Raw genomic sequence first — 22837 nt, 5'->3', positions numbered from 1 at the left:
GGGATATTGATGTAAAATTAAAAGGGAGAAGTCAAAGAAAGATTGGATGGGTCAATAAATGGGATACCAAAGTAAGAAACTCTTGGTTCTTGAAAAGAAAGTGGCAAAAGAACTAGTGCTGTATTTGTTAAGGAAAAGGATTAGCAGCACATCTTTCGAGAGTGTGTTCATGGGTACTAATGAGGACAGGTTGAGAGTACTGAGATTACTGAATCAGTGATAAACAATCACTCAAACAAGATAAAGGTGAACAAATGCCAGCTAATTACAACCACAGCTGAGATATGAGATTAGGGATCAAAGAATTGAACTAAAAATTGTACTTTTTGAAAGAATCATCTAATAGGCATGAATCAGTATAGTTCTTTGAAAGGTAAATCATGTCAGACAAAAGTGGTTATCTTTTTTATGAAATAACTGTTGATTTAGTAGAGACAAGACAATTATTGGACTTCATTCTCCTCTCATAAAAATTTAAAGAAATTCAAATACCACAGTGATGGGTGACCTTATAAAAATCTAGACTGACAGATTTTCCACCAACATAAATCCCCTGATTTCAGTGGAGTTACTCCTGAGTCTCTCCAGGGTAAATGAATGGAGAATGAGACACAAATGTTTTAATATATCTTCATTTTAGAAAACTTTGACAAAATTTCATTTGGTGAGTTATTGAATTAAATCTCTAACTAAGACTTAGCTAAATTATGAAGATGGGTAAAGAATCAGTTAATAGGTAGAAAGATGTTGGAGTTAAAGGTGTATATCAGGGGTTCCCAAACTTTCTGCCGGCATGACCCCATTTTAATGAAGTCTTTCCTGCCGGGACCCCAGACAGCATGGTGAATGCCATTTTGAAGAGCAAAATGTCATCCTCCCCTCAAGGTGACCTTGCACACTCCCTACGTGTGAGGTCACACCACATGGAGGATGCCATTTTGCTCTACAAAATGCTGTCCTCTGCACAGTGTGACCTTGTACATATGGTGCATGCGAGGTCATGCTGTGCAGAGAATGCCAGTTTGTAGCACAAAATGGCATCCTCTATGCATTGTGACCTCATATGCATTGTACATATGAGGCCATGCACTGCAGAGCAAAATGGTGTCCTCTGCATAGAAGGGATTGCCCTGACCCCATCTGCTGATAGTGTGAGCCCATTTGGGGTCACGACCCAAAGTTTGGGAACCACTGATGTATATTCTTTGTGGAAGTTGGTGGGGAATAAAGTCCCATAGTGACCTATAGTGGAACAGTTATTCTTAACAGATATGATCTTGACATAATAATGTCATAATAATGTGTAAGATCAGTAAATTTACAGATAAAACTAAAATAGAGTGATTAAGAATGAGGCACCTGGCTCTTTAAAGGATAATCTCAACAAAGACAATGAATGGGCTCAGATTAGAAACACAGAACAGAATGGACCTGATTCTGATCTCACTTGTGCTGCTGTAAATCAGGACTAGTTCCAGTAGGGTGACCAGATGTCCCGATTTTATAGGGACAGTCCCGATTTTGGGGTCTTTTTCTTATATAAGCTCCTATTACCTCCCACCCCCGTCCCGATTTTTCACACTAGCTGTCTGGTCATCCTAAATTCAAATGAAGTCAATGGAGTTACACTGGTGTAAAGGGCCTGATTCTATATGATCATGTAATTAAAGACTGTAGCATAAAGCATATGCCCAAAGGAAACTTTTAATTCCGGTATATCCTAACTTCTGAGCCCCTGACCTTGCAAACTTTATAACAATCTTTTAAAGCAGTTATCATATGGAATGGAATTAACAAGTGTACCTATGAGGAAAGGTTTACTAGACTGGGCTTGAGAGAAGACAAGAGGTGCCATGACGAATTTAAATGAGCTTAATGATACATTTACACATGAGTTCCTAATGGAGGTCATTTGACATACCTGAACGAAGGAGCCCTGGTTTAGGTTAAAGTGGAATATATAAGAACTTGAGGATTATTTTACAGAGAGTGCTGAGTAAGTGGTATGAACTTTCAACTAAACTGGTACAGTTAAGCAATGCTAACATAAGCAAACTTTGGATGACGATACAGAGTTTTAATCTATTTGTGTTTGAGATTAGCCAACAACCCATTGTGAGGGTGAATGGAAAAATTTTCAGTAATCGTGTTCTTACAGTTTGGCTATGTGGGGTTTTTGTTCCTGTTGTGCTGTGTGTGGGTTTTTTTGCGTGTGCACATGGGAGTGTTTATGCCTTTTTTTGGCAGAGAAGTTGGTTAGGTTTAGAAAAGTGGAGGGATTTTTTTTAAGTTTATGTTTTAAAGAAAGTTTTGAAACATGTGCAAGTGATGTGGCAAAGGTGACACCAAAGTCTCTCAGGCACAAAAGATCTGCTTCTGCTCCAAAACAACTGTGTAACAATGTGGGTTCTGTCTTCCATAATTAGTCCAAGTCCTCTGCTGACCCAGGCTTCTGAAGTGTCATTTCTTCTTACATAACTGAAATCACTTCGGTGCAGTTACTATGGGATCCTACAATGCTTCTATTAGGGTTGCAAAGATAAAATTCAAATCAGATTAAGTTCTGAAAGTAAATTGTATTATGGATGGAAAGGAACAAGTAGGTCTCTGCTCTTGATTCACCACAGTCTTGGACACAACTGTTATGGGGAAACTGATATATCAAACAACACTTAAAAGGGGAGTATAGGAGTTTTAATAATTATAATTATATCGGTCGCCTTTCATCTAAGACACTCAAATGCACCAGTTATCCCAGTTTTACAGACAGGGAAACAGGTAGGGAGAAAAGTTATGTAAATTGCCTAAAGTCACAGTGAAACCAATATGAAAGCTAGGAATAGAATCCAGTACTTCTTCCTTTTGATTCCCCTGCTCTGACCTATAGAGAATGCTGCCTCCTGTTAACTGAGTTTGCAGACAAATATGACATATGCAAATGCAAAAACTGAAGAGTGGATTTCTCATTTTCATAATAGCCTGTTGGGGCCAACTGCTTTTGAATTTAAAACTTTAACTTTATGGGCATTTACTCAGTTCTTGACTCCAAATAGTTTGCAACCCAAATCATTATGGTCCATAATTTTCCAACTTGGCAAATACATATACAATGATCACTTTGTGCCTTTCAAAAGGAAGCAATCCTGCAACAATCCCAAAGATGATTTTTGGTCTTTCTTCTTTTTACTTTATTGAATCCTGACTTTGTCCATTATTTCTGTGTACCCCAAAATGAGAGAGGTAGCATCTAGCAGTCCAAGTACAAGGCAGTAAATTAATTCCTGAGCTGTAATAATCCTGGTTCTAACACCACACACACACACAAATGGATGAAACACACCCCAAACCAGTCTAATCATAAGACTTTTTGGATGCAACACTTTTTAAGTTAGGAAATTGTCATCTATAATATTTAGAAAGTGTGAGGAATTCCACTCTTCAAAAAAATATGTTGAAAAATTGGAAAGAGTTCAGAAGAGAAAGAATGATTTGAGGCCTGGAAAACTATGTGTTATAATATTGAGAGACTTAAGAAGCTCAATGTATTTAATTTATCCAAGAGAAGGTTAAAGATTATTGAATCACAGTCTACAAGTACCTACATGGGGACGAGATTTCAGAAAAAGATATGAAATCCAATGGCTGAAAACTGGAACTAGACAAATTCAGATTAGAAACAAGGGGAAAAAATCAGCAGTGAAGGTAACTAACCACTGGGATAATTTTCCTAGGAATGTGATGGATTCTCTGTCACTTACAGTCTTCAAATCAAGAATGCAACTCTTCCTGAAAGATATGATGTAGCTTAAACAGAAATTATGGGCTTGCTGCAGAAATTACTGGATGAGTTTCTTTGACCTGTGTTATGCAGGAGGTCAGACTAAATTATTATAATGGTCCCTGCTGGCCTTAAAAAAAATCTATAATAATGGGGATAATAGCATTTACTTAATGACCTCACAAAAGAGTTATGGGTAAAACAGAATAATTCACAATGAATAATTAATTACATTAATTCATCCCAATTTTCTGCTTATAAAATATTTAGGAGCAGATAATTAATTCCTCAAATTTATTGACTTGAATTTAACTGACAAATATCTTAGCAAAATCTTTACTCTTTGGATTGCTCATAAATATTCCAGATGCAAGCTGGGATACTTAGTTGTGATTGTACAGAGAAAGTGCATCATATTGTTTCTGTTCCGGGACTGGATGAGCATGTAAAGACTTCAAACATGAATACTTGAAAGTTTGAAGTTCAGTTTAAATGAATGTGTATGAATGCAACTTTGAAACTCATGTTCCCTTAATATTTGCACCAGTAAAGGTCCACAATTTAAATGTTGATGGAAAACTAACACAAAAGTGGTGTGACTCAATCAATGGTACCATTGCTCTTTAGAGAGCAGGGTGTATGCACCGATGAGTTCTTCGACGGCTGCTGAGTCTGATGTGTGTGTGACAGTCCCATCCACAGGTACGGCACACCCATGCACTAGCAAAGCTCTGAATCCGAGCAGCAGATTCTTTCCTCCTCTGACACCAGTCATCAGAAAGCTTGATCAGTCCACCTCACAATGCCTCGCTCCATCTATAAGCTGACTCCGCCAACCAGACCGGCCATTCTGCACTCCTTTCCCAATCATCCACAGAGATTCCAAAGGATGCTAAATCACCTTTGCAAGCATCCTGAAATCTGCGCAGTGGCCTGCCTCTCTTTCTAGACCCTTCGCAAGCTTCAGAATACAGCACACTCTTCAGGATCCTGTAATCCAGCATTCGCTTGACATGTCCAAGTCACCCGAGTCTTTTTTTACTAATCAACATTCCCATGACTGACATACCAGCATGATTTAACACTTCCACATTTGTCACCCTGTCTTGCCGTCTTATTCGAAGAATTTTACGCAACCATCTGATACGAAAACTGTTTAGTCTTTTGGTATGTTTGGTGTAAGTCATCCATGTTTCTAAGCCATATAGAAGAGTGGATAAAATACATGTCTCATAAATACAGATTTTCACTTTAGTTGACAATTTGTTATTGTTCCAGTCTCTGTCTTGCAAAAGACCAAAGTTTCTGGCTGCTTTGCTGATTCTACTAGTATGCTCAGCATCAAGATCTACATTACGGTAACGGTAGAGCCCAGGTGGCAAAATTGGTCAACATCATCTAGATGAATACCATCTAAGATGATATCTGGAACTGGTTCTGAAGAGCCTTGGTGCATGGTAACAGTCTTCTTTAAGCTTATTGCTAGCCCAAAGATTTTGCATGAACCAGAAAACTTGGTAAGATGTTGTAGGGCATCAACACTATGAGCCACAAGGGCTGCATCATCTGCAAACGACAGGTCCCTTATAATGATCTCCTTCACCTTCGTCTTGTCTCTGAACCCTACAATGTTAAACAAACCTCGATATGTCTAGAGCTAAGATAGACACCTTCTCAAACATCACAAAACGCATGATGAAGCAGGAATAAGAAGCAAGTATTAAACAATGTGGGAGACAGTATGCCACCCTGCATGATGGCCATACTGTGGTAGTGCTTACAGGCCCACAGGGATCGAGGCCCCATTACGCCAGGCACCGTACACACCTGCTTCACTCCACTGTTGATGTTAAACGAGTCAGACTCCTGGTTTTCATACATTACAGTTGCTTTCATGCCATCATGTATGGTTTTTACAAGATCTAGCAATATAGGTGAACAACCAAGCTTTTTCAGAACAATGTAAAGCCCTGACCAACTAACCATGTCAAAAGCTTTTGTTATATCTATAAAAGCCATGTGCAATAGAATACACTTCTCTCTGCACTTTTCCTGCAGTTGTCTTACAGAGAGGACCATGTCTATGGTGGTCCCAAGCGGAAGCCACACTGGTTCTCAGGATAGATTCTCTCAGCTAAAGTTTGCCGTCTAGGTAAAAGAATATGGCTTAAGATTTTTCCCACAATGTTAAGAAGAGACATACCTCTGTGGTTATTACAATCACTTCTGTCTCCTTTGTTTTTATAGAGTTGGATGAAATGAGCATCCTTAATCTGGTGGAATAGTTTCTTCCTTCCAACAGCGTAGCAATACCTCATGCAATCTTTGTTTGCATATTTGTAGATTCCAGCAGGTAAACAGTCAGATCCTGAAGTTTTGTTGTTGGGAATCTTTTTGACGCTTTGTTCAAATTCCTCTAGTATAGGTTTGGTATCCACCAAAGGCATAATTTCAAACCCAGGCAATTTGTCTAACACACATTGGTCTACTACAGAATCCCTTGAGTAAATCATTCCGTAGTGCTCAATCCACCTCTCCAGTTGCTTCCCTTTATCAGTTGCCATCCAGATCTTTCAGTGGAGTTGTCTTGTTCTTTATCGGCCCAATGGCCTTTCTAATGCCCTCATACAACTGTCTACTGTCACCTCTGTCAGCCTCCTGTTGGATGCTGTCGCAGAGACCAAGCTAAAATTCTTGAGCACACCTTCTGGAAGCCATTTGAACAACCTTATGAGCTTCTCTTAGGTTGTTGAGCGAATCAGTAGTAGGAATAGACTTGTAGGTGATCAGGGCGGATGGTATGATTATAGCAAAAGTATTTTCATTTACAAATTCAAGCAATTATTCACAAACCAGGTTGTTTGCTCCCTCCCAACCCTGCCATTATTTACTCAGTTCTAGGTATATGAATTAATTTAAATTTGAAGAGTAAGAGTGTTATATAAGTGTGCTTGTCGGGACAAAGATCATCTTTCTGTTCTGTGTCTGTATGATGCCCAACATAATGGGGTCCTGGTCTGTGACTGGGGCTTCTAGGTATGACTGCAATACAAAATGATAAGACATTTTAAAAAATCAAAACCTACCCACATTTAATATAACTGATGTGAGGGAAACAAGTCCTGCGTATTGAGAGACAAGTGAAACCAAAGTCAATTCACCCCATTTGTGATTGAATATTATTACGACAAGACTACAATGATAAAATAAGATACCTACAAAAGAATAAACATGTTAAAATAATCCCTTCAACCACAATCATACCAGACCTTTCATGGTTAGTGAAATCCATTTAAACAGATACTTGACAAAGGAATGGAAACTGTTGTCTGGTGACGATCAGACCTGCTGAAAGAATTAAACTGTTAAAGCGAAGGAGTCTGCCAGCGGCAGCTTTATGTCAACGGTTATGTCTACAGCTATCAGGCCAAGGAGTAAGCCTGTTAAAAAGGAAAAGATTTGTTATGCCTCAAAAATATGCACTTATGAGACCTTTACGGTACCGACAGGCCCTGGTAATCCATGTCTAACCTGGATTATTCATGTGCCCAAGAATCCAAAATATTGCAGTTGTACTCTATTTCAATCGCAGTGTTCAACCCATTGATCAAATTCCATGGTGATATAAATACTAGTTAATTTGGTCAAGCAAGTGTAGGAAATGGAATATTATCTACTGTGGTAGTGCTTACAGGCCCACAGGGATCGAGGCCCCATTACGCCAGGCACTGTACACACGTATAACTGAGAGATGGTCCCTACAATCGAAGTAGGGCATGAAAGACACCAGGTGGTTACAACAGCACAGGGTTACAGTTAAACCTTTAGGTAGGAACTTGCATCAATTTGGTCTTCATGTGTGAGCAAAATGAGCATAACTGGTATCAAAAGGAGGTGGGGGTGGGATTAGCAGAAAAAGCAATTAAGAGTAGGGGTAAAGAAGTGAACATGTTGAGGGATAGGAGTTTGCACCCACCTGTTAGATCCTTTTCCTACTGCACTCTTACATCCACACCCTGGCATGGAAATCACATTGATTTTGTACATTAACTCAATGCCAAATGGGGGGCACTACTGTATTATTTAGACCTGTCTTACAATCCACTTACATTCAACAGGTGACTTGCACCATGTACCTCACTGCTCAGTTTGACTTGGAGACTCCCAGGGGAGTTGCACCGGCTTATATCAGGTATGAATTCAGGGAAGGTACAGCCCAGTTTGGCCCACTGGATGGAATAACTGTACAGCGTATTGTGGCATCTGTGCTAATGGGCACGTGTGATGAACGGTATTTGGATCAAAAAAGAGCTAGAAGAATTCCACCCTCAGAAAATGTGGTACACAGGTTTAGAACCACCACAATAACTGAGGTAAAACAGTGACAGTGTCCAGTGAAGAAAATCTTAGCTGAGCCTCTACTGGTTTGGTGAGGGAGAGGTTTCCTTTTTGGTTCACCAAATAGAGTAGCAGCCTGTGAACCACATGGAACATGGCTCAAGTCTTGGCTTTACAACAATATGGAGGAGACACACACCGAAAAACCAGTCATCCAACACGAGGGACCATTATGACTAAGGGCCTAATTCTGATCTCACACCAATGTAATTCCATTGACTTCAACAGAGTTACTACTCTGCTTTGCAGTGCGGTAACTAAGATCAAAATCAGGCCCTAATTAAAGGCCCAGTCCTCAATCACTTAATATCGAGCGCATTTCTCACTGCCCTATTAACAGTGAGCACAGTGCTCAATAGTAAGTGTTTGCAGGATTGGGCCCTACATCTGCTCTGTTGTGGGCCCAGAAGTGGTAGATAGAACAGTGAGTTTGCTGAGGGGCACTTGGCATTTCCCCTTATTGCCCCATCCCCCCAGCTGTTTTGTCAGCCAGCATAGCTGCTGTTTGGTTTGCTTTGGAGTTCAGTGTTAATATATTAAATGCAAGCCGGCTGCTGGGTTAAACCCAAATGTGGATGCCTAGCCACCGACATTTTATGTTATTGCCAAGAATAACAGTCATGGTTTTTAAAGCTGTCTTTAAAACTGTCTGTTCTGCCTCTGCTGCTAACTGAATAGAGCTAGATTTTAAAAGGTGTTTAAAGTTTTATGGCCACTAGTAGCATATGTAATTATGCCTGTAAAGACAAGATCTGCCTTTTTCTCAAAGAGTGAGCTAAGCTCCTGCAGGGATTGGGGAGGAGAATTTTCTCCCCCACATAATGCAGAACTGGCAAGGTGCATAACCAAGGAGGATGAGCTTGTTGTGGGAGGGAGGCAGAGTTCACCTTCATCCAAGAGCCAGGCATGGGTCACAGCTGGAGAAAAGAATTTGGATTTCACAGGTTAGTGGTCTGCTCCGCTATGGCAAATCCCATATTTCTATCTGTCCACCCCACCCTCTTGCATGGAATTGACACAGAGTGATTGACAGGACTGTTTGAAGAAGGAATGGTTTAGGGCCTGATTTCGATCTCACTGATACCAACGTAACCCTATTGACTATAATGGAGTTACTCCTCATTTACAGTGATCTGAGACCAGGATCAGGCCCTTAATATGGCAGGAAGGAGGCAGATCAATGGAGATCAGCAGCAGGTGTCATTTGGCATAACAGTGGCTTTAAAAAACTACGGGCACTAGGTTATGAAGTAAAAGGATGGGGGGCAACACGATAGAGGGCAATTAGTGCCATTTACAATAACTTTTCTAGCCAGATGCTCCCTCATTATCCATATGGGGGTCAAATCCTGAGTGTGGGTTGCATGACAGTGAGAGAGAGATTCTGGTTGACAGAAAATACAGGCAATAAGAAGCAAACTCTGCTCTCAGTTACACCAGTGTCAATTTAGAGTAACTCCATTTACATCAGTGGAGATGCTCCACATTTATGCTAATGCGACAGAGCAGAATCTGGTGCATATACTGTAGAGTTCATCCTGAGTTTTACAAGGCAGAAAGAGACAGGGTTTACTTGCCCTTTACAGAAAGCACATTGCAGATGAAAGCATGCGCTGCATTTCCTGTCTGTGCTGACTCAAATCTACAAAAAGCAACATTTTGTGCTCTTTTCTTCCTGGATAAAAACCACCATCCAGTCCTTGCTGTGGAAATCTGACATTTTTAAGACTATGTAAGTACTGTACCAGTGGAAATTTGTTGCTTCAGCTTCATCAAGGGATTCTGGAGGCTTGCTTGACTCCATGTGGGTCTTCTGATGTTTAACTTATTCTCTTCTACTGCTGCTAGCAGGTCTAAGAGCCAAGATCATCTGTGTGGGACCATCTGAAGAAGTGAGGTTTTTACCCACGAAAGCTTATGCCCAAATAAATCTGTTAGTCTTTAAGGTGCCACCAGACTCCTTGTTGTTTGTGTGGGACCAGTTCATTGACTATTCTATTTTGTCCATCAAGACTTTATTAGATTTGACTGCCCCACTGAGTGCTGCTTCCAATTGCTTCTTCTTACTAGCTTGTTCTATAATAACTCATCTGCACTTCCTGTTTTCCTTTCTTGGGACTCCATGGGTCTATCTTTATTGTTAACTCTGATGAGAGGATTAAATTTGCCCATTGGTGGGCATTTCAGATTTTTTATATCATTCAAAGAATCCTTAACTCTCAAATATCCGCATGGCCAAATACTCAAAATTAGGCACATATGGCTGCGCGCATTTTTGTGCCCACCAAGTTTATGCATGCAGATACCTGCTGCATGCCCACACATTGTGTATTTAAGTGTGCCCGTGGCCTACTAGATGCTCTACTGGTTGAATGCAAATGCACAATCCGGAGTTGCATGTACACCTCAGCTATTTTGGAAGCATAACTTATGGGCCTATCCCTCCCTTTGAATAACTTCCCCATACTCTTATTTTCCATTGTCCCGAGGGCTTTTCTAGGGCTAGCTTTCAAAGGTACTACCAGGTTGCCTCTCATGCTTCTTTTCTTTCTCTTTCCCAGCCCCAAGTGGGTCTCTGGCTGTTGTCCATGGACTCTGTGGATTCCATTAGACTGATCTTCTCTTAGCTTTAGCTCTCTCCCCATTTATCACTAAGGCTGACTATATGCCCTCCTTTGGGTTGATGATGGTCTATCACTCTCGTCCTTCCCTGTGGCACAGCTCATGTAAGATTTAGATCAAGTAATGGCAGCCCCATGCTAGCGAAAGGGCGTGAAGATGATTGTAAGACCACCAGGAACTGGAGCAATTGGGCTGTCTCCATCACTGCCGGGTATCTGTAGACTTAAGGAAATATTCTAGTGCTCAGCCTGTAATTCGTTAAATCAAACCTAGATAATTTCAAGTCAAGCAAAAGTGTTGGGCCTGTGTTAACGATATGGCCATGGCATGTTTCAGACTTAAGCCAAGTTTGCTGTAGTTCCATACAAAAGCATGCTTAGGTTTTGTTTTTATAGGGGAGAAGAGCATTCTCCCCACTCCTTACTCCGCAAAAATGCAAAAATAACACACAATATTTTGTTCCAGCTTTTCTAGAACAATTCACTCCCAAGCAGTGATGACGCATGGAACATTTCAAGCCAAGAGGCATGAGTGATTTAGAAAATGATGAGCATGTGGCAATAAGAGGTTATCATGAAAACTGCTTTAAACCTTTACACATAGAATTTAGTACTGGCAACTGGTATAATAATCCTTGGAAAGAAGCTGTTATGCTTAATGATAGCAGCAATAATTAAAAACAGAGCTGGTCAAAAGAGTTAACTGCTGATTAATTAATCTGTTTATATTAAAAAAAAAACAGTGTTGGCTTAACTAACTAATAAATTGTCCATGCACAAGACAGCTGTCACCAAAAATCACTTGTTGGATAAGTGCTTAAGTCATTTTAAAGTTATTTTAATTAAGTTTACAGTAATTGGACTCACCCCAATTTATTCTTCACTCTCATGGCGTGGGAGAGAGAGAGAGAGAGAGAGAGACAGACACAGACTATGTGTGTGTGTGTGTGTGTGTGAGAGAGAGAGAGAGGGAGACAGACAGACAGACACAGAATATGTGTGTGTATGTGTGTGTGTGAGAGAGAGAGAGAGAACTGAGGCAACTAAATTACAATTGGAAATCTATGGGAAAGAAAATACCTGTGACATTCCATATTCCTTATGAAAATATGTTTATGATATGAATATGACATAACTGAGATGTACTTTATGCAAGATGGCTCATGTGAGATATCATTGGAAAGGTTATGATTTACTGAATGTGATTATTCAATTTGTATGCTTCATTTCTGTTTCTGAAGTTAGGAATATTAACTATGTATCTGTATTTCAAATGTGTTACTTTGGGTGTCATCCCCAACCAGCGCTTCACATACAACAAGAGAAAAGCCAGGCATGGCTAATGGGCCATTAGCAGAGACAATGGACTGTGAAAGACCTTAGTCTTCCTGTGGACGCTGGACACAGCCTACGAGCAATGGCTGCCACAGCCATGCAGAGGCAGAGGTCTGAGTCACCTGGTACTGGATCCCCCTCCTCCCCTTTTGGAATGCCAGTGGTTTTCCACTAGAAGACCAAGGGTTCCCGCCTTACACACGAGCTATAAAAGGCAGGGAAGTGACATCATCATGGTTCTCCTCTGCCTCCCTACCCTAAGAGACACTGAAAAATACCTGGAAGCAAGAACTGAACTGAGGGGAGAAGGATTGAATCCAAGCTGGAAGGGCATCTAGCTCATGAGTAATAATAGCTGAGGTCTCAAGAGGGAGACCAGTGCAGCTGCCTTTCAAGACTTTCTGTAATCTGCCTGCAACAATATCTAGGGTGAGAAATATTATTTGAACCAATTTCTTTAGTGAAACTAGCTTAGTTTACATGTTCGGTTTCATTTGCTTAGTAATCTGCTTTGTTCTGTTTGCTACCCCTTTTACCACTTAAAATCTGCCTTTTGTAGTTAATAAAATGGTTTTTGTTTATACTATAACCCAGTTTCTATAATTTCTAACTGGGGCGGGGGAAGCTTGATCATACCTTCCTCCACATTGAGGGAGGAGGCGGATTTCATAATATACCTTTGGGTCTGCACTCCAAGGGAAGTGGACACCTGAGTGCTGAAGCAAGTCCCTTAAGCTGAGTCTTCCTAGAGCCGATCTGCAGCTGGGTGTAGCCCTGCCTGTGTGTGTGTGTGTTAGAGGAGGCTTTAATAGCTTGGCTCAGCAAGACAGGTTAAAAGGGACCCATGCTAGCAGAACAGGTAGACTCAGTGGTATCTCAGCACATCAGGTGGCTTCCCAAGGGGTCCAACCCATCACAATATCCATTATGATCTTCTTGCCATGTCAAGGGCTCTTAGAAGTCTGGAGACAATTAGGTTTGGGGTTTTTTGGGGGGAGGGGATTGCCTTGCAAACACTGGGCCCCTACAATACTCAACATGGTGAATTCATAATAGCAGCAGAGTCTCTATGTCAATAAATCTTTGTGTGCTCACACAATTCATTATGTACAATATCAGCCAGTCACATAATATTGGGGAGAGGGGGTGGTAATTTATGACTTTCCAATAAAGTCTCACTTGCAGTATGATTGTGCTGTTCCCTCTCTGGAGCCTTGCAGTTGTCATTGTACAAGAAGTGTTCTCCAGCACATCTTCAGTGTATGATGGGAGAAGAAGTGGGGAGAGGCAGTCTCTCTGGGGTCTGGAAGAGGCTTTACATCGAAATGATCAAGTAAGAGGGGGCAAGTGTATCAGGTCTGATGGTGCCACTAATAGCATTGGCTCCAAGGGAGTGATTAGTTGACATTGTCCGTGGATCAGATAAAATGAGTGTTGGCGTGAGAAAGTGAGAGAGAGAGAGAGAGGAGTTATTTTGTTCCTGGAAATTCAATTATAGGGGTTGCTGTAAAGACCTTTTTAATACGTCACTGTTCTGTGCATTACAGATTTTGTGCCATATAGCTTGTTCTTAAAGAAAAAACAAACCAAAAACACTCTTGGGCATCATCACATAGGCCTCTATGTTGTCTCTGCTCTCCAGAAGGTTACTTTGTTAATGGCTTCATTGATCCAGGCCTTTGTTCAGTTCAATATGCCATTTTGTACCAGTCCACACTATTTCAGTGATTTGGTGCTTCAGCTCTGGGGCACAGTGACCCAGCCACGATGCTGAGTCATGCTGTAATTTAGTCATTTGGAACCAAGTAGCTTATTTTCTAAGTTTCAAACTTTCCAACTTAAGAACTGCCAGCGACACAGAGGAAGGCCAAAGCTCTGATATAGCAACAAAGTGAAGCAAGGACAGGCCCCAGGAAATTCAGCGTTCCCACTGACAACAGGGAAAATCCTGCCCACAATCGCTCAGTTTTCAGACGCCGGGTTAAGGCTAGTGCAGTCACCCCGGAGAGCCATCAGAGAGCCCAGGCTGAGGCCCGCAGGTGAGCCAGGAAGCAGACTGTTCTTCAACTTCCATCTGGTGAGTGGATCTGTAGCCACTGTGGGCAGGTTTGCCGCTCACGCTTCAGGCTCTTTTCCCACATCATTGGTAAGCACCACTGAGGGACCAACTTTGTCACGGCTCCTTTCATCTGTCAAGATGTTGGATGGCCATATATTTAATATATACATTGGTGTCATGAAGCCCTGGGATCATGCCTCCAGAACAGCAGAACAGCAAAGAGAAGAGATTTGAATGTCAATAAGCCAGAAAATAACCACATCCCGTTATCACTCAGATAGTCACTAACTGCATCACATACAAAAGTATAACACAGAAACAAAAATATCCAGTCTCTAACAGAGCAAAAGTTTCCCATGGTACAGAAGGATCAAGGAATATTTATATTCCAGACAGATAGCCCTCTTAGTATTTATTAAAGATTGGTGTTAGGAAAAGTTTCAAAAAGGAAACTTATTCCAGAGGGAAGGGAAGCGGGAACTGTTGCCTTTTTCAATGTTTTTCACATTCCCTCCCTCAACTTCAGAATTGTTATTGAAAACAATGTCCGAACTGCTATTGAAACAGTTCCATTTAGTTTTGATAAACGTTTTTGATTTTAAAAAAATGTAGTGAATAATTAAGAAAAAAAAGTAGGTTAGTTCTGACCCTTGAAAAAATGGAAACCACTTTGAAATTTTCAATGTTGCAATTAAAAACAACAAAAATCAACCACCTCTCTTTTATTTGTATTACAGTAGTCCTATAAAGGTGTATGCCTTCCCTGTAGTGCTCCCTTCTAGCCAAGCATGGCTCGGCAACCTCCTGCCTCAGTTTCTTTTCTTGGACTCCTTAAAAATGCCACAAAGGTTTTTCCTCTTCCAGTAACACCCTCCTTTCTAAACTCCTCAGACTCCAAATTTCATCATTCCCAGCCCTACCTGGTTGGAGTCGTCTTCTCCCCTGGAATTTGCTCTCTGTTCCAGCATCCAGCTCTCCTCTCCTCCTTGGAGATGGAGTTATTTAGGCCAGCTGTAGAGTTTCAAACAGCTTTTCCTCCAGCTGGCCCTCTACAGACTTCTTCCCAAAACGTATCCCAATTGAATGAGAGATGGGAGCCTTGCCCCAGCCACTCTGCAAGACTCCTGGTCCCAGGCCCTTAAAGAAACAGCAGCCTGGGTTTTCCCCAAGTCTTAACTATTCCCCTGGGACATCTTCCTGGCTCCCAACACCTAGCTCTGCCTTCCCTAGGAGTTCACCTGCTCTAAAAGTCCCAAGACTTAAAGGGACACAGCACAGAACAGATGTTCACTGACCTCTCTTCCTTACTACCCTTAAGGGGACAGTCACCCTGCTACATACCTTCCCCCTCAGAGCCTTCCTGTGCCAAAAAGTAGAATCTTCTGGGCAGCTTTTGGTCAAATTCTCCAACCAAGTGGATGCTTCTTCCACTGACACCAAGAGGTCTAGCACATCTTTGTCAATAGCCTTGATTTTGCTTCTTATAAATGGTGTGATCAAAGTTTGGCCAGCACTATGTCAGATTCACTTTATACGACTCACGTTGTCCCAAAGAGCTCGGCATTTGTAACATATTAGACATTGTGGATATCTAGCTCATGGGCTATTGTGGAGTAATGACAGGCTGTTACCCTGGTTAAGTTTCTGGAATGCTGTTTCACAATCATTTGCAGAAGAGCACCCATGAATATACACACATGCACCCCCTTCAGTGTTAAGAAGGTCTATGAACCGCCGCCAGCTGGGGGAGGCTAGTCCCCAGCCTGCTCTTTCCGCCCGAGGCCCCTCCCCTTCCATGCCCCCTATCGGAGCCCAGAGTTCCCCCCCATTGCAGCCATCAGCCTCCGCCCCAGGCTAGTGCCCCCAGCCCCGGAATGACGGGAGGGTGGGTGGTGTGGCCCGAGCCGGGTCCACCCCACAGAGAGACTGGAGCCACGCCGAGCGGGAAGCAGAAGGAGGGGGCTGGGGAAGAGCATGGACGGGGCCATGCCTGGCTGTTTGGGGAGACACAGCCTCTCCCAGCCTATGATACCCACCGCCCATGCCAGCCTCCTCTTGGGGCTTCCAGTAACTAATGCCAGCACAGCCTTACCTGAGATTATTAGGATTCTGCTAAACTGAACCCACTTCTGTTCTTCCTCCATTCACACAGTTTTGTGAGTAATAGCTCCTTTGGTAAAGTCACTGTTTCCTTTCACCATCTACTCTTCTCAAGGGTTTGCTCTTTCACTCCCAGACAGAGATGACATGTATGTGTGTGGGGGGGGGCACGTGGGGTCATGTGCCCCACCCCAATTTATGCCAGGGTTTATATGCTGCCCTGAACCCACCCGAACCTTTAAATTTGTGTCCCCCACTGTCAACAGTTACACATTGTCATCTCTGCTCCCAGAGCTGGGCCACTTGGATCTTCAGTCATTGGATGGACTTCATGGCTTAGCTCTTTCTCCTTTCAGTGCACTTTGACACTTTTCTTATCATCATGTCTCTGCCTCAGTCGCCAGAGGATAAGCCCTGCTCTCTAGATTCAACCCAACAACTAACCCCAGTTAGGGATTTCCCTGAGCTTGTCCCCCTGTTTGCACCCTGACAAATTGCACACACATACCCTTGTTCTTCACACAAAGAACTTACCTGTTCCCAGGGACTTCTTTGACTGATTCTTCTTTTCCTTCCATGTTGCATATTAAATCTCTTCTTCATAGTTTTTTTTATTTCCCTTTTCTCTCTCTCTCTCTCCCCGGCTTTCTCTGTGTGTCTCTGGCCATAGACTGTGCACCGAGCCACTCTGCTGAACTGCCGAGTCCCATCTGGAAAGGCAAACCAGGCTTCACCCCCCCATCCTGATGCTGTGCTTACTTCACAATGCTGACTTCACAGTGCTGGGCCTTGGGCTGAATCTGATAGGATGACATCATAGTGTGGAGCTGAGATGCTCTCCCTGCTGCCTCTTTCCTTTCTCCCAGAGTTAGACCGTACTTTACTCCCTCACTTTTTGATGAAAAGTCTTTTACTAATATAGTGCAAGGCAGTCACTGCCACTATCCCTGCGATCTTGAACAAGGGAGTCAGCCAAATATGTCTGTGTTTTTCAATCTCCGCTCTGTCACCTAAATTACACAATCATTCAGTTCTGGGTTTCCAGCCTTCCATTTTCTTCTTCCAGACGGTGATCACTGATTCTATATGTTTGAGGGCTCTACTTGTTTTCCATATGGAGAGACTCTAGTAATGGGGAGGTTCTGCTTAGGGACTTGTAGCATATTTCTTTTGATTTCTGATCTTTCCCTAGTGGTTAATTTGTCCTTTTTAGACCTAGGATTAGCATTCTGACTATCGTTCAGTTCTGAAGTCAGGGATGTTCAGATCTGGAAGTGCTGCAGAATCTGTGCTATTCCAGCAGAGATCCCTGGGTCTGCCATGCCCAGTCCCAGCATCAGTCCCACCATTCCACAGTGGGACAGATCTCCACAGCCTCGGTGATTTAGGGATTTCCTCCTCCAGTTCTTTAGTTTATGTTCATATGCATGACTTTCTCTGGCACTGAGAATCCCATGTCAATTGCACCTCAGAGGAAAGGGCACTTCCTGTATCTGTTCTCAGGGATTCATTTGAATCCTCTCCTTTTCTTCACATGTTGCCTCTTGAATCTCTAGGTTTTTTTATTTCTGTTTCCTATCTCTCTTTCACTTCCCTCTGTGTGCCCCGTGGCCATGAGATCTCACAAGGGTGTTGTGCAGATAAATTCATGAAGGTTTGTGAAGCATTCGGATGCTACGATAATGAGTGCCATAGAAAAGCCCAGGAGGAAATTAATAATTCTGTCTTTGGAGCAGGGTTGGAATAGTGTGCAGTAAATAAGACCTGGGGCCAAACATTGACCACTGCAGATAACAAAATATTGAATAGCTGCTTATTAAATGAGCACCATCCGTCCTGTGCACTGAAGGAGGCAGGGGTCCTGTGAGAAAAAAATAGCACGTGATGATGTAATTAGAAACTGTATTATAATTCATGTGCACAAGGTTGCATGTGCAACCTTAATTATGGCATTTTTTTTACTTTTGAGGGCTTGACTTTGCCACCTTAAAGTTCTTTTAATTCAAGGATCACGACCTCACTGAGCTGGACACTGTGCAGCGACACATTAGAGAAGCATTTGTTTGCAATGTGCAACAAACATCTTTTTTTGACCAATAAAAAAGCTATTTATTTAATTGTTTTGTTCTCCTAAGAAAATCTGACTATTTTGTCTACCTAAGTTGTGGGGATGTAGCCATTTTTTTACTTAAAGATAAAAAAGCTTTGCTGAGTAGCAAAAAAAACCCAAATCAAACAAAATCCCCACATATACAAAAACTGTTCTGTGCTTTTGGTACGTTCAGCATTTTTTCTGAGTAAAGTTCACAGAACACTCACATGAATAAAGTATTTTTTGTTTTAATTAGATAAAGCTCAGAGAAAGAGATTAAATAAATCTTGAAGTAAGAGGAGGAAAAAAAATAGATTTTAAATGAAAGGGAGAAATAAGTAAGATTCTCACTGAGACATTTCCTAAGGCAAGATACTCTAACACAGCGGTTCTCAAACTCCAGCTTTGGCTTCAGCCCTCCCCCATCCAGGGCAGAGTGGCTTGGTCTTTGGCTTCAGCCTCACGTGGGTTCATGTAGTAATTTTTGTTTTCAGAAGGGGGTCGCGCTGCTCTAACATATGATCACTTTCATAGATGCATGAATTTTAAGGCCAGAAGAGACTATTATGATCATCTAGTCTGACTTCCTGTACAAACACTGGCCATAGAATTTTACCCAGAAATTCCTGCATCAAGCCCATGCTTGAGCAAGGTGAACAGGTTGGAGACATGCTCTGTTCCAGCTCTAGAGATTTTTGACCGCAAACCAAACATGGAAGCTCAGGTTTCAAGCTGGCATTGGATGAGTGACCAGCTGGTGTTTGACACCCCATGTGAAATGAGAGGGTAGTTTTAATAGACTTGAGTCTTTATCACCACCACCACAGCCATCTACATTCCTGTAGGCAGTCTCAGCAGAATAGTCAAGAAATGAATAGGCCTGGACAGCCAACTTCCCTCTCACACTCAGGCTATGTCTACACTAGCACTTTTGTTGGATTAATTTATGTCGCTCAGGGGTGCGAAAAAACCCACCCCCCCTGAGCGACATAAGTTACACCAACAGAAACGCTGGTGTGGACAGCGCTATGTTGGCGGCAGAGCCTCTCCTGCCGACATAGGTACCACCGCTTGTTGGGGGTGGTTTAATTATGTGGACGCTGGACAGGCAAGCTCTCGCCCATCAGCACTGAGCGGCTACCCGGCAGACCTTACAGCAGCGCAGCTGCATTGGTACAGCCATGCCGCTGTAAGCTCTCTAGTGTGGACATGGCCTAAGAAGTGGTCAGTCCTTCCAGCTCAGGTTGGCAGCATCCTAGTGGTGTGATTTGGGAAAGTTTACATTGCTACTGTCCATGCTGTACCTGTTCTGTGACTAAAGAGGACATCTGGATCCAGGACTATTAGTCTGACATTTCTCATGAGCACTATCACAAAAATAGACTAGGAGCTGTTTGTTTACAGATGAGATGATTTAAACAACTTAGAGGAGAGAGGAAGTGCAGAAGGCTGGGGCGCTAACACCCTCACACTGGATAAGTCACAGAAGCAGTCCCATGAAAGAGAGCAAAGCAGAAAGGTAGCGAGCACTTTGAGTGACAGAGAGTCCAGGGCAGTATTAGCAGTTGTGGCCATTTCTTCCTCTTTGTAAATGAGACCATTTCCATGAGACATACGATGTGATTTTTTTCTGCAGAGGGTAAAATATCTTACAATCATGCCATGCATTCACTAATGAGATGAACAGGGCCAGATGGAAAGATGAATTTTCTCCCTAGCATCCAAGAGAGTGGGTTGACGTGGTTACAAGTGGAGATGGGGCTGAGTTGCAGAGTTAGGAACTGGATTCAAATTATTTGCTGATGGGGGCAGGCGGAGGGGGTGGACCCTCCTGTTTACATAGAAACTTTAGGATGAAGAAAATCAAAAGTGTACCTGCCCTGAGCAAGGACACGTGTCTTCAGGATGAATATATATTTTTAGTGAAGATGTTTGACACTTTGATAACGAGGGATGAAACCCCACATCCTCAAAGTACATTAAAATACAGAAGACTATACTTGTCATTGCAACAGCCCCCTCCTACAAGTATCCAACCCCGTCGTGTCGGACCAAACCTCCCACTGTGGAGCTCTGCTCACTACCACCACCTGTGAAAAGAGCCCTGTTCCAATTCTGAGCCTTCCTTCCATTCACCTATGACGTGCCCAAACTGATCCTGCTTCCCACCAGCAAAAAAACCCTGTCCTCTCCACCTTGCTTCCCCAATTCCAGAAAATTTATAGCCAGCCCCTATTACACATGCCAAACCTTCCTGTTATGTTCACAGCACAGCCAGAGAGAAAATAGACAAACGGAGATACATTGCAACCTTCCAGCAAGAGTATCACTATGCGTCACTGAGGGCACCTCCTACTGTCTGAAAATTCCTTCGGGTGCCCCCATCTGCCTAAGCAGGTGTCTTCGTGATACAAAATCGGGTCAACGATTCTGACAGTGTTTTGAAGGGGGTGGGGCTCCTGGCTCCCACTTCTCTAGTCCTTTTAGTATAGTCCCAGTTTACCTAATCCTGAAAGGGGTCGAAGATAGCAATGCCAGCCACCTAACGGCTCACCTTGGGGCTTGTCGAACCTCTCCTCCCAGCTAGCATACCAAAATTCTACTGTTCCATTGTGGGCACGGGTGGGTTGGGGGGAAGGGGAAATCAGTGAATGGCCCTCCTGGGGCCAGTTCCCCTGGGAGTCTCTTCTGGGATCTGGAAAGCTGCTATCTGCTCTCCTCCAGAGCTGCTTGGCAACTGTCTGAAACTGCGTGCTTTTAAGCCCTTATTCCACCTCTGACAGGAGGACTGACAGGGCCAGAGGGGCAGGGCTAGCCTTGACTCCAGCATCTCTTTAACCACTTCATCACCAGCTTATACACTCTGTCACACACCCTCCCCCTCAGGATTGGGGTAAGGGTGTTAGAGTTGGCGAGGGGAGGGGCTCCCTCATCACAGGGGGAAAAGGCAGCATTTTGGTGAGCTTTTTCAGCTTGGTGACAGCTTGGAGACTATCTGAGTGTAGTAACAAATACCAACACATTATTTGAGGATTGGTCTCCTACACTTTGCTCAACCATTGGAGTGGTGCATGGTCTGTAATTAGCAAAAAGGGGTTGCTATGTGAGTTGCAGTGGTGGTGAACCCCGGGACAAAACATCGATAGTATGTGACTAATTCTAGGAATCGTCGCACTTGTTTTTTCATCAGAGGGACAGGGCAGCTCATCAAAACGGGAACTTTGTCCATCCAGCATCGCAGCTGGCCACCTACTATTGCATACCTCAGGCTTCATGGTTGCCGATCTTGCATTTCACCAAATGGCTGTCAACCCTGTCTCTGTGAGGGACTGAAGTACTACTGCTACCTGTTTCAGGCTGTCTCCCCAATTATGGCTATAGAGGAGAATGTTGTCCAGATAGGCAGTGGCATATTGTCAATGGGCTTGCAAGATTTTATCCATCAACCTCTGGAAGGTCACAGACGTACCATAGAGGCCGAATGGTATGGTACGGAACTAGTACAAACCAAATGGTATGGAGAAAGCCATCTTTTCCCTGCAGTCAGGTGTAAGAGGGATCTGCCAGTACCCTTTGATAAGGTCACTGGGTAGATATATTCTCTGCTGCCCCACCCGCACCAGTAATATGGGATAGGCATACAATTTAGATATTGCATTGACTTTGTGGAAATCTATGCACCATTCCATCCAGCTTAGGGACCAGGGCAATGGGGCTCCTCTATTTACTTTAGCACACCTCTACCTCTTCCAGGTCTAACACTGCTTGAAGCTCTGAACTAGGTCCTACATTTTCCAGGGCAGAGGGCAAGGGTTTTCCCTCACTTTTTATCCTGATGCTGTTTTAATATAGGAGAGACTAAGTGTAGCTTTCCTGGAGTAGATGAGAAGACCATGGGGAACAGATTGCTGGACTTGTCCTTTGTTCAGGTTGTAAGGTTTTCTCCATCTTTACAGACTCGCAGGTTTATCAATCAGGGCATGAGTTTGGATATGGGGGCAGGGTTCAATGAAAAGCCCCTCCCTGGACTTCCAGGCCTTTAGAAGGTTTATATGATAAATCTGGATTTTTCCTTTTCCCTGAGTGCAAGACCCACCTGGGGCCCACCGTTCTAACCACCTCGAAGGGCCCTTGCCAGTCGGCCAACAGTGTAGACTCTGTAGCAGTAACAGTACCCAATCACATGGCTTAAACTCTCTCAATCAAGCTCTGCAGTTATAAGGTGTCTCTTGTTTGCGTTGAGCCTGCAGATGTTTCTTTCTGGCAAACACTTCCAGTTCTCCATATCCACAACTGGAGGGCGTGTTGGAGCATGTTGGACACCTGAGGACCCTGTTCTTCCCAGGACTCTCAAAACAGTTCTAGAACACTGTGGGGTTGTCTTCCATATAAGAGCTCAAAAGGTGAAAAGCCCATGGAGAATTGAGGAACTTCCCAGATGGTGAATAGCAGGG

The sequence above is a fragment of the Malaclemys terrapin genome, chromosome 3, assembly GCF_027887155.1.
Source record: "Malaclemys terrapin pileata isolate rMalTer1 chromosome 3, rMalTer1.hap1, whole genome shotgun sequence".
Classification (NCBI taxonomy): Eukaryota; Metazoa; Chordata; order Testudines; family Emydidae; genus Malaclemys; species Malaclemys terrapin.
Note: the sequence above shows the minus strand (reverse complement) of the source record.